The sequence below is a fragment of the Hypanus sabinus genome, chromosome 4 (genome assembly GCF_030144855.1).
Source record: "Hypanus sabinus isolate sHypSab1 chromosome 4, sHypSab1.hap1, whole genome shotgun sequence".
Classification (NCBI taxonomy): domain Eukaryota; kingdom Metazoa; phylum Chordata; class Chondrichthyes; order Myliobatiformes; family Dasyatidae; genus Hypanus; species Hypanus sabinus.
Genome location: NC_082709.1, coordinates 63,809,677 through 63,822,539, shown reverse-complemented (window position 1 = coordinate 63,822,539; position 12,863 = coordinate 63,809,677). Strand labels below are relative to the sequence as shown.

Here is a 12,863-nt window from a genome sequence, read left to right as displayed (position 1 = left end):
CATCCCCTGACAAACCTGACTAATCCTAATCTAATCATGGACAATTTAAAATGTAAAATTGTAAATTAACCAATTAACTTAAGAAGTACAGCTTTGGACTGTGGGAGGGAACCAAAGGACCCGGAGGAAACCCATGCATTCCACAGAGTGTGCCTACCGGGACTCCTTACAGGACAGCGCTGGAATTTAACTCCAAAAACCCAAATTCCTGAGCTGTAATAGCATTGCACAAACTGCAATGCCATTGTGGTGCCCGAATGGAACTAACTTATTGGGCACTGTATGTATGGACACATTTGCCCAAAAAACCTATTTAGCATTGTACAATTATGACTCTAAAAGACAACAAAGTAACAACTTCAATAAGCTTGAGGAAAAAATGTGTATTGCCTACGATAATTTCAATACCTAAACTATGAGGATGTACATACATTCTGCTAGGAATACTGTTGTAAAGGGGTTTTTTTCTTTTTTCTCTTTGTTGCTGTTGTAAAGGGGGTTTCTTCTTTTTGTTAACTAGCAGGAATGCTAATTTACTGATAACGAGAATGGTATTCCTTTGTAAACCAAATAGGGATTAATGTTCTTTCTTCTGAGTCTGTAAGCTTTTGTTGACGGGCTTTTGGGCAGATCGGCGCGAGGGGGTCGAGAGAGGACGCAATGCTGTTAGCGGGGCGAGGATCGGACCCCAAGCGGGGGTCCGAGGCCGGGAGGGGGGCTGAAGCTAGATGTGCTTGGTTGACCACTTGGAGGGTCCTGAGCTGTGAGTCGAGGAGTTCGGAGGGTCCTGAGCTGCGAGTCGAGGAGTTCGGAGGGGATCGAATGGTGGCCAGAAGACTTCAGTAATTGAGCTCCAACGGTTGTGCACGAAGTGGTTTGGATTTTGATAAGTTTGGCGCCTGTTCTTTATTTTTTCTCTTCATGTATACTGTATCGTTATTAATCACTTAGTTATAGTAACCTTTATAAATTGTACTCATTTAATTGCTTATGGTGTACTGTCTGTTTTTGGGCGAGGCGGGGGCATCACACAGCATCCACATCAGCTGATTACCCAGTTTGGCGGGGCCGAAGGCTGCTCCCCCTAGACGAAACGAGCTGAGCGAGCCTGAGGCGATCCAGGGGGTTACACTGTAAATAGGTCAACTATTGTTTTGACAGTTTGAATGGAATGCCTAAAGAATTTAGGATTAGAATTGTACAATCATGATATGGCAACAATGAATATAGAATTGAGACAGGTTTTTTTTATAAACAAATAAACATTTATTTAAACTCTGCTCAATAAAAATGAAAAGTAAACAAGCGACTAACTTAACCGGAAGTTAACTGCTATACGGCAACTTGAACAGTCCTTATCCCTGCAAGAGTAAGTGCTACACCTATCCCTACACCTCCTCTCTTACCACCATTCAGGGCCCCAAACAGTCCTTCCAGGTGAGGCAACACTTCACTTGTGAGTCTGTGGGGGTAATCTATTTCATCTGGTGCTCCCGGTGCGGCCTCCTCTACATCGGCAAGACCCGACGCAGATTGGGGGACCGCTTCATCGAGCACCTCCACTCCGTCCGCCACAATAAACAGTTGCCACCCACTTCAACTCTGCTTCACATTCCCATTTGGATATGTCCATACATGGCCTCCTCTACTGCCATGATGAGGCCAAACTCAGGTTGGAGGAGCAACACCTCATATACTGTCTGGGTAGTCTCCAGCCCCTTGGTATGAACATTAAATTCTCCAGCTTCCAGTAATTCCCTCCCCCTCCCTTCCCCTATCCCACCTTCACTCTGCCTCCCCTTCCAGCTGCCTATCACCTGTCTCATGATTCTGTCTTCTGTCTTCTTCTACTACCCATAGTGCTTTCCCCTTACATTTCTTCTTCACCTTTCCTGCCTATCCCCTCCCTGCTTCCCCTCCCCCACCCTTTGATCTTTCCTCTGATTGGCTTTTTACCATCCTTCTCCTTCCCACCCTCCCCCCACCTTCTTTATGGGGCCCCTGCCTCTGCTTCTTCAGTCCTGATGAAGGGTCTCGGCCTGAAACGTTGACTGCTCATTTCAACAGATGCTGCCCAACCTGCTGAGTTCGTCCAGCTTGTTTGTATGACTTAAAGCGATAAATGCGAACACAGTTCTTAAAGTGATAAATGCGAAAGTCCAAATGATTTATAGTCAATTAGGAGAGACTTTCTTGAAGTAATGAATTCCTCGACAGTGAGGTTATTGCTGACCCCAGCCGAAATATGCCTTGCCCAAAGGATTCACAATGAAGGAAATAAAAACGGCTTGAAGGAACTGACCTTTTCCTTGGTGAATAACACTGCACCCAACCCTTTCTGCTCTTACAATGCAGGGGCTATCTCAGATGCAGGTTACTATTTCTGGAAGGAAGATCCAATAAGGTCGACCCTATATTACCACCAACAACACAAACTTTACTCGATCCTTCGGGTTTCCGTACTTCGGTAAATCTTCACTGTCCAATACTTAAGACTTTAAAATTAAATTGAAGATACATCAAACATAACTGGCAGTGATTTTCAAAACTGCCAGCACAATGACAACGTACCTTACAGTAAGAATTAAAACTCCACTTTAAAACAAAACTGTGTCATGAAACCAAATACGCAGCATAATGGAGTAACGTACAACTTAAATAGCATTCCAAAAAAACTCCTGCGTCACAGCAGGCTTTCTCCATTTTATACCTGTTGAAAACAGGCCATCACATGACCTCACACTGGTGGGAAAATTACATTATGTGACCTCATACTGTCAGTAAAATACATCACCCCACCATCACAAGGCCATTACATCATGCTCACCAGATACTCAATTACATCATGGTCATGAGACAGTCACAAGATACCCACAGGGTATGTAACAATACAAATAACATTAGCTAATGTTAAAGTGTGTAAAGGCTAATTACAAGACTGGCCTTAGATTATAAATGACTAAGATTCAGTTCTAGTCAAAAAGTACTAGAAAGTAGGTAAGTTACATCAGACTTATAAAGGATATAGATTCCAAGTGAATTGTTCTGATCAACAATGTAAGCACTGGAGTTGCTGAAAAGAAAAGCTTCATAAAGCAAATACAAAATTTAATAGATTGCAGGCTAAGACGTTATGAGGGTTGTGTTCTGAGAAAATGATCTGTTTTGCGATTTTCCATAACATAAAGCAGGCATCAAGAAATGCGATATGAAAAAAAATGTGCTTACTTATTTGCTTTTTCTCATATAAATAACCTAACAGTGAATTTAATTTCATATAACAAGGTATTGTATAGTGATTTATGAGCACTCTAAGGACAAATTTCCATTACCCGAATGGCTGTAAACACAGGCATAACCTGTTTTGCCATCAAGAAGTTTGTGTAATGTGGTACTGTAGCGGTGTGCTACACGCAGCGCTAAAATTACGACACGGAGTCGGTAACTGCAGTCGAAGGAAAAAACTTTATTCGAAATCTTCAGCCTCACTTTTAAGCCTCCCTCAACCTGCCCCCCATGGCGCAGAGGCTCCAAAGCTCTGTGCTCGCAAACCCCTGTAGGCTATCTAATTGTGAGTCGGTTCGGATGTGCCAGGAAATGGGTCGCCACATAACCCCCCCCAGAACCGGTGATACACCCCCCAATGTCCACAGTCTGGGCCAGAACCTGCTTGGGAGGTCGGCCTCTGCGCCGAGGTGCCGGAAACTCGGCCGGTTGCGCCAGGTCCACATGGGCCGGTTTGAGGCGGTCCACCGTGAAAACCTCCTCTTTCCCCCCAACGTCCAGCACGAACGTGGACCCGTTGTTCCGGAGCACCATAAACGGCCCCTCGTATGGCCGCTGCAGCGGTGGCCGATGCCCGCCCCTTCGTACAAACACAAACTTACAGTTCTGTAGGTCTTTGGGTACGCAGGTCGGGTGCCGCCCGTGCTGTGAAGTGGGTATGGGGGCCAGTTTACCGAGCTTCTTGCGTAGTCTGCCCAGGACTGCTGCGGGATCTTCCTCTTGCCCCCTTGGGGCTGGTAGGAACTCCCCTGGGACGACCAGGGGCGCGCCGTATACCAACTCGGCCGACGAGGCATGCAGGTCGTCCTTGGGCGCTGTGCGGATGCCGAGTAGGACCCAGGGAAGCTCGTCCGCCCAGTTGGCTTCTCGCAGGCGGGACATGAGGGCCGACTTCAGGTGACGGTGGAAACGCTCCGCGCGACACTGGCAGGGGGCCCACAATATCCACATGAATGTGGTCGAAACGCCATGGGCGGGATGGAACTGCTGCGGTGGGGCTTTGGTGTGCCGCTGCACCTTGACCGTCTGGCAGTGCATGCACGTTTTGGCCCATTCACTGACCTGTTTGCGGAGTCCGTGCCAAACGATCCTGCTGGAAACCATCCGGACAGTTATCCGGATGGAGGGATGCGCCAAGTTATGAATGGAGTCGAAAACGCAGCGCCGCCAGGCTGTCAGGACGACGGGACGGGGCTGGCCGGTGGCGACGTCACAGAGTAGGGTCCTCTCACCCGGGCCCACGGGGAGGTCCTGGAGCTGCAAACCGGAGACTGCGGTTCTGTAACTCGGAATCTCCTCATCCGCCTGCTGCGCCTCTGCCAGTGCCTCAAAGTCTACCCCTTGGGAAAGGGCATGAACGGTAGGGCGAGAGAGCGCATCCGCTACGACATTGTCCTTACCCGAGACGTGCCGGACATCCGTCGTGTATTCAGAGATGTAGGACAGGTGGCGTTGCTGGCGGGACGACCAGGGGTCGGACGCTTTCGTAAACGCAAAGGTAAGCGGTTTGTGGTCCGTGAACGCGGTGAAGGGCCGACCTTCTAGGAAGTACCTGAAATGCCGGATTGCCAGGTAGAGCGCCAACAGTTCCCGGTCGAAAGCACTGTATTTGAGCTCGGGTGGTCGCAGGTGTTTGCTGAAAAATGCCAGGGGTTGCCAGCGACCTGCGATGAGTTGCTCCAGTACCCCACCGACTGCCGTGTTTGATGCGTCCACTGTGAGGGCGGTAGGGGCGTCCATTCTGGGATGTACTAGCATTGCGGCGTCCGCCAAAGCTTCCTTCGTTTGAACGAAAGCGGCGGCGGACTCCTCGTCCCAGGTAATGTCCTTGCTCGGACCCGACATCAGGGCGAACAGGGGGAGCATGATCCGGGCAGCAGAAGGGAGGAAGCGGCGGTAGAAATTGACCATACCTACGAATTCCTGAAGGCCTTTGATCGTGGTGGGTCGGGGAAAGAGGCGGACCACATCTACCTTAGCGGGCAGAGAGGTTGCCCCGTCTTTAGTAATCCTGTGGCCCAGAAAGTCAATGGTATCGAGTCCGAACTGGCATTTGGCGGGGTTGATTGTAAGACCATACTCACTCAGTCGGGCGCAGAGTTGACGGAGGTGGGACAGATGCTCCTGACGACTGCTGCTGGCTATGAGGATGTCGTCCAAATAGATGAACGCGAAGTCCAGGTCGCATCCCACCACGTCCATTAACCGCTGGAACGTCTGTGCGGCATTCTTCAGGCCGAACGGCATGCGGAGGAACTCGAAAAGGCCAAACGGGGTGATGAGAGCCGTTTTGGGGACGTCGTCAGGATGCATCGGGATTTGATGGTACCCTCGGACGAGGTCTACCTTGGAGAAGATCCGTGCGCCGTGCAGGTTTGCTGCAAAGTCCTGAATGTGCGGCACAGGGTAGCGGTCCAGTGTGGTAGCCTCGTTCAGCCTGCGGTAGTCGCCGCACGGTCTCCAGCCCCCCGTCGCTTTGGGCACCATGTGCAGGGGGGAGGCCCATGGGCTGTCGGACCGCCGGATGATCCCCAATTCCTCCATCCTCTGGAACTCCTCCTTCGCCAGTCAGAGCTTGTCCGGGGGAAGCCGCCGAGCGCGGGCGTGGAGGGGTGGTCCCTGGGTCGGGATGTGGTGCTGTACGCCGTGCCTGGGCATGGCCGCTGTGAACTGCGGTGCCAGAACCGATGGGAAATCCGCCAGGACCCTGGTGAAGTCATTGTCGGACAGCGTGATGGAGCCAAGGTGAGGGGCTGGCAACTGGGCTGCACCCAGGGAGAACGTCTGAAAGGTCTCGGCGTGTACCAGTCTCTTCCTGGGCAGGTCGACCAGTAGGCTGTGAGCCCGCAAAAAATCCGCACCCAGAAGCGGTTGGGCTACGGCGGCCAGTGTGAAGTCCCACGTGAACTGGCTGGAGCCGAACTGTAGCTGCACCTGACGGGTGCCATAGGTCCTTACTGTGCTGCCATTCACGGCCCTCAGGGGGGGACCCAGTGCCCTGCTGCGGGTGTCGTAACTTGTCGGGGGTAAAACGCTGATCTCAGCCCCAGTATCGACCAAAAACCGGCATCCCGACCTTCTATCCCACACATACAGGAGGCTATCCCGATGGCCAGCCGCCGTAGCCATCAGCGGCGGCTGGCCCTGGCGTTTCCCGGGAACTTGCAGGGCGGGCAACAATGGTGGTAGAAGCACCAGTGTTCATTGGGCTGGGGGTTGGCGGGCTCTGCGGCCGGGCCTGGACTGGTTTGCTGCCGGGAGCGTGGCTGGGAGATCTGTGCGATGGACGCCCCGCTCACCTTTTTGGCGTTCCACAGCAAGTCCGCCCGGGCTGCCACCTTCCGGGGGTCACTGAAATCCGCGTCGGACAGCAGCAGGCTTATGTCCTCGGGCAGCTGCTCCAGGTATGCCTGCTCAAACATGAGGCAGGGTGTGTGTCCGTCGGTGAGAGACAACATCTCATTCATTAAAGCCGAAGGAGGTCTGTCACCCAAGCCATCCAGGTGCAGTAAACGGGCAGCCCGCTCGCGCCGTGAGAGTCGGAAAGTCCTGAGGAGCAGGGCTTTGAATTCCGTGTACTTGCCGTCTGCCGGGGGTGACTGTACGAACTCTGCGACCTGGGCCGCTGTGTCCTGGTCGAGGGAGCTCACCACGTAGTAGTAGCGGGTGTCTTCTGAGGTGATCTGGCGAACGTGGAATTGGGCTTCGGCTTGCTGGAACCATAGGTTCGGGCGCTGTGTCCAGAAACCCGGCAGTTTCAACGAAACTGCATGAACAGAGGCGGCGTCGGTCATTTCTGGTCCAAAAATCGTTTGGACCGTCGGGGTCACCAATTGTAGCGGTGTGCTACACGCAGCGCTAAAATTACGACGCGGAGTCGGTAACTGCAGTCGAAGGAAAAAACTTTATTCGAAATCTTCAGCCTCACTTTTAAGCCTCCCTCAACCTGCCCCCCCATGGCGCAGAGGCTCCAAAGCTCTGTGCTCGCAAACCCCCATAGGCTATCTAATTGTGAGTCGGTTCGGATGTGCCAGGAAATGGGTCGCCACATAGTGTAATGTGGTACTGTTTATCTCCAGGTGAAATGGCTAATAAAATCATCAGATTTAGTTTTAAGTACGGGAGTGGAAAAGAAGCTTCCATTGCCAGAGACCAAATCTGGAAGCTCTAAGTCTCGCAAACAATTCAGGGCAATTTTTCAAAGCATGGTTGGAAGTAAGAACTCAGTAAATGGAATAGCTTGAGACAAATGGCATGTATTCACTTCAGGAGAAGCTGGATATACTTAAGAAATAAAGGTACAGAACAGTATGCTAAGAGTTCAAAGTAAATTTATTATCAAAGTACGTATGTCACCATATATAACTGAGATTCATTTTCTTGCAAGCATTCACAGTAAATAGATATATAATAATAATAAAAAATAAGCAATTAGGAGTCTCTATGTCCTGCCATGGAATGTGAGGGTTTTCTCCAGGTGCTCTGGTTTCCACGCACAGTGCAAAGACATACCGGTTAGCAGGCTGATATGTCATTGCAAATTGTCCTCCGATTAGGCTGGGGTTAATCAGGGGTTGCTGGGCACAACTTGAAGGGCCTGTTCAGTGTTGTATTTCAATCAATCAGTAAATAAATGCATATTGAGAACATGAGATGAAGAGGCATTGAACATGAGCCCATCGGTTCTGGGAACAGTTCAGTGTTGTGGTGAGTGAAGTTATCCCCTCTGGTTTAAGAGTCTGATGATTGAGGGATAATATCTGTTCCTGAACCTGGTGCTGTGGGCCATGAAGCTCCAACTTCTTTCCTGATGGCCGTAGCAAGAAGACAGAATGTGCTGGATGGTGGGAGTCTTTTACGACGGATGCTGCTTTCCTGCAAAATTGCTCCATGTAGATGTGCTCAAAGGTGGGGAGGACTTAATCCACGAAGGACTCGGCTGTATCTACTACTTTTTTTTGGCCAGAGAAGACTCATATGGACATTTTTTTTGTACTGTAAAATAACTCCCCTTATTCCAAGGAATTGAATCATGAATATCTACATCTGCCTGAAAGGGTACACAGGACAAATGGAATAAATTTGCACCATAATTTGCAGAACTGTAGAGATAAAGATCCCAGGTCCCCTTAGATCCCTCTCTCCCCCCTTTCAACTTTCTGCTTCTTTATCTCTACAGTTCTTTCATGCTTATCCCCTCCCCCTCCCCCCTTTATCTTTCCTCTGATTGGTTTTCCACCTGGTGCCTCTAGGCCCTACCCCCTCCCCTATCTCCGTTACTGGGCTTCGGCCCTCTCTTCCCCCCCCCCCCATTCCTGATGAAGGGTCTCGGCCTGAAACGTTGGCTACTCTTTTCTCACAGATGCTGCCTGACCTGCTGAGTTCTTCCAGCGTTGTGTACGTATTCTTTGATCCACAGCATCTGCAGTTGTATTTTTGTGTTTTTTACCTCATACTGTTCCAAGGTGAGTAAAACACACTTATAACTATGATTATTTTGGATATGTGTAATTTATGTTAATTTAAAAGTATCTTAACTTATTCTTGTCCTCATCTGGTAATGTACTGTGTTGCTGTCTATATAGGCCTATAACAACAACAAACCTGAACTTGAACCTGCAGTCACTTCCGGCTCAAAGAAATATTTGCGATAATTGTGTTCAGAAATGAAATTTTTCAACACAGAACATCCCTCATAAATTAAAAAAGCAAACAGTCTATAACCAACTGTATTTTCAAACATATCCACACTTCAAATGAAACTAAATTGCATAACCCTGGATTAGACTTTGCAGAGATACCAAACTGTTTTTATAGATATTGGTAACAAATATTTTCCTACATATGTATCATGCTGGGGATTATGCTTCTGAGCACTGTTATTCCATCATTTTTTTCAGCGATCCAATACCTTTCTTAACAAGTAATAGTGCAATCCACAAGAGTTAACTTACGATTCATTCCTACATACACAATCCTTGCCTATTCATAAAAAAGGCAACTATTACAGATGAAGTCCTACAGAAATGAATACTGGGCACTCAACTAATTCTGTAGTATTGAAAGAGATTAAAATAAGACTGTTATGGATCCAAATTTCCTTATAATACTAAACTAGGGAGGAAAGAAGAATTTAACAATGCAGAAATTCTGTGGAAGGATTAAGTGAAATAGGCAAGAAGGCGGAGTATAATATGAGAACATGTGGTTATGCATTTTAATAGAAATTAGAGGATACTTTTAAAATTGTGGTAAACTGGTAAATGGTTATCTACAAGGGGATCTTAATAAGGTCATGAGATGTGCACAGTAAATGTAAGGCAAGTTATTAAATCTGTGTTGATATGTTGGGGGTTAAAGCAAGGGGGTTAAAGCAAGGGGGTTAGAGTACAAAATTGAGAAAAGTAAGAGGTGAAATTATACAGGGCTTCAATAGGAAATCATTTGGATTACCTTGTACAATCTAGACACTTTACCTTAAGGAGTATGCCTTATTTGAGTTACTGCAATTCACATAATCAATTCTGGGAATGAGTCCAATAAAATGTTAAGATTAGTTTGGGTTATTGTTCAGGGAGGAAGCACTGACACATTGTAATAGAATGTAATCACATGATTGGACAACGAATGTAGAAAAAGACATTATTTCTTCATATTGTTATTTCCAATAACATTTTTAAACTAGACTTTAGTCACTGAAGTTTAGTAGAATGAAAGCTCATCTTGCCAAAAAATACAAGAATCTTTTTCCAGCTTATGATCCCTTCAACTGCCAGAGCCACTAACTACCAAATATGTTGAACACGCCACTATCCCATCTGGAAACAAACCCAATACATTTTAATTGCTGCTCAGAAGCACCCGTCAGGGAAGAGACTCGTGCATGTGCCTTCTTCTGGCTGATAAATGCAGAAGAATGAGTTGAGAGATATTATGATATACAAACTCCTTCAACACAAAAAATGCTACAGGACCTAACCAGGTTAACCAACACCAATGGAGGGAAATGGCAGTCAGTGATTCATGTTGCAACTCTGGACTGGACTGAAAGACAGACAGGAGACAGCCAATATAAAAAGATGGATAATATGCTATATCTTTCAGTCCAGATGAAGGGATTTATAACCATCAACTGTCTATTTCCTCGATTGATGCTGCCTGGCCTGCTTTTCCTTCTGCTTTTTGTCTGTTGGTCCAAATTTCAAGCATACGTCTTCTTTGGTCTCCAGACTCCTTAAAAGGATTGAGTAGATAGTAAGAGACTTTGTTCCTCAGCCCGAGATATTTAAAATAGCTAATAGACTGAGACACAAGAGACTACAGACATTGTGATCTGGAGCAAAAGCAATTTGCTGGAGGAACTCAGTGGTCAGGAAACATATATGGAGGCAAAGCACTGCTGGACACCAATTTGATCACTCAATAATAGCTTCAGATTCCGAAGCCAAGATGGAAGCGACAAATATTTTATTTTATTGAATGGAGTTGTATCTAGTGGAGTTCTCTACCTGTCAGAACTGTGGATGGTGAGTAAACACAAGGCTCAGAATGAGAGTTCTTTTAGCTACTGCAATAATCAGATGGTAGGGCTCAGATGGAAAATTGAACATGCTATAATGATTGCTATGTTCTGACTTAATGGCAGATGCAGCCAGAGGAGCTGCATGAATCAATCCTTATGTCAATTCTTCTAACTCATAAACATGAGAAGATCTGCAGATGCTAGAAATTCAAGCAACACACACAAAATGCTGGTGGAACGCAGCAGGCCAGGCAGCATCTATAGGAAGAAGTACAGTCAACATTTCTGGTTAAGACCCTTCATCAGGACTAACGGAAAAAGGAGATAGTAAGAGATTTTAAAGTGGGAGAGGGAGAGGAGACCCGAAATCTGATAGAAGACTGGAGGGGGAGGGATAAAGCTAAGAGCTGGAAAGTTGATTGGCAAGGCTGGAGAAGGGGGAGATTCATACGATGGAAGGCCTTGAAAGATAGAAAGGGGGAGGGGAGCACCAGAGGAAGATGGAGAACAGGCATTTTTTTTCTTTCTTTCCCTCTCACAATAACTCGTTGCCTCTCTTTATCTTCTTCTGGTGTTCCCCCTTCTCCAGCCTTGTATCCCTTTTGCCAATCAACTTTCCAGCTCTTAATTTCATCCCTCCCCCTCCTGTCTTCTCCCATCATTTCGGGTCTCCCCTTCCCTCTCCCACTTAAATTTTTTTATCATTTCTTTTTTCCATCAGTCCTGACGAAGGGTCTCGGCCCGGAACGTTGACTGTGCTTCTCCCTATAGATGCTGCCAGGCTTGCTGCGTTCCACCAGCATTTTGTGTGTGTTGCTTAGAACTCATAATCATTTCACTCACGTTAGTTCTTTTGAATTAGCATTATCTCGGTGAAGCTAGATTAAAGCCAGCCTTTGCCACTGACCTGAGTGTCACAGAGAATTAAAGGCACCACACCTCAAAACAAAAAAAAATGCAAGGGTCGCGCATGCGCGACATGATGGCGGAACAGCACGCGGACAGAGAAGCATACGCATGTGCGGCATCTAGGCGGCTTCCCTCAGGCTGGGAGCGCGTTCTCGATTGCAAAGGTTACCCCCGCAGACAGTAAAAAAACACAAGAATCTTTTTCCAACTTAAGATCCCTTCAACTGCAACAGCCGCCAACTGAAACCTACCAAAAACGTAAAAAAAAAACCACGCCACTGTCTCTCGCCCAAGAACCAAACCCAGTCCATCTCAACCGCCGCTCAGAAGCCCCCCGCCAGGGGGAAAAGGAGCCAGTGCGCGTGACTGTGCCTTCGGCCGGCCGGGATGCGCAGGCGCGGGGCCAGAGGCCGCAGGCGCAGTGGGTTGGTCCCCGCCCGCTCTCGACGGGCCGTTAGTTCCGCGGGCGGCCGTGTGCGCGCGCGCGCGAGGGCCGGGATCCGTGCGCTGGAGCGGCTGCGAGCCAGTGGCTGGTTCGTTCAGTCAGTGAGGGAGAGAGTGACGCGGTGGAGGTGTAAGGGACTGACGCGGTGTTTACGTCTCGGTGTGAGTGTCCAGTGGCAGCAGAGAGAGCCGGGCACTGAGGGAAATAAAGCCGGTAAGACACAGAGTGAGACAAACGAGGGCCCTGCAGGGTTGGAGGTAGCCGAGAGAGCCTGGCCGGCTGCGAGGGAGGGTAGGTGTGGTGTGGATGAGTAACAGCAGTTTTCTCCTGGAACCGAACAATGGCGGCAGCGAGTGAACAAGGCTCCCAGACGAGTCTGGAGAGGGTGGAAGAAAGGCTCTCTCAGTTTCTGCGGCAGTCTCTTGCAGTGCTTACATTGAAAAGGAATTCCCCCCGCCCCCAACCTTTACAGGGATGATAAAAAAAACCGCCAAAAGTCCTAACCTAACCACCAGCCATTTTCTCACTTGCGATTTTTAGTTTAGCGTGAAATAGTTTTTTTAAGTATAAATGCAGTTAGCAAAAAACATTTACCCCGTCTTAAACTACTTTTTATAAGTGTTAAAGATATGGGTGCCAGGCCCTAACTTAACATACTGCGAGACCACGAGTGCAGATTTCCTGTGCTCCTGGTGTCCTAAC

At 48.1% G+C, this 12,863-nt stretch overlaps 1 protein-coding gene across 1 annotated transcript in view; it reads left to right on the top strand.

The window, feature by feature from the left end:
• Positions 1-12,185: 12,185 nt before the first annotated feature.
• creb1b (cAMP responsive element binding protein 1b) overlaps positions 12,186-12,863 on the top strand; it is a 116,142-nt gene continuing 115,464 nt past the window's right edge. The window contains exon 1 of the mRNA XM_059967320.1: positions 12,186-12,374. The gene's annotated coding sequence lies outside the window, so the exon portion shown is untranslated. The remainder of the gene's footprint in view (positions 12,375-12,863) is intronic.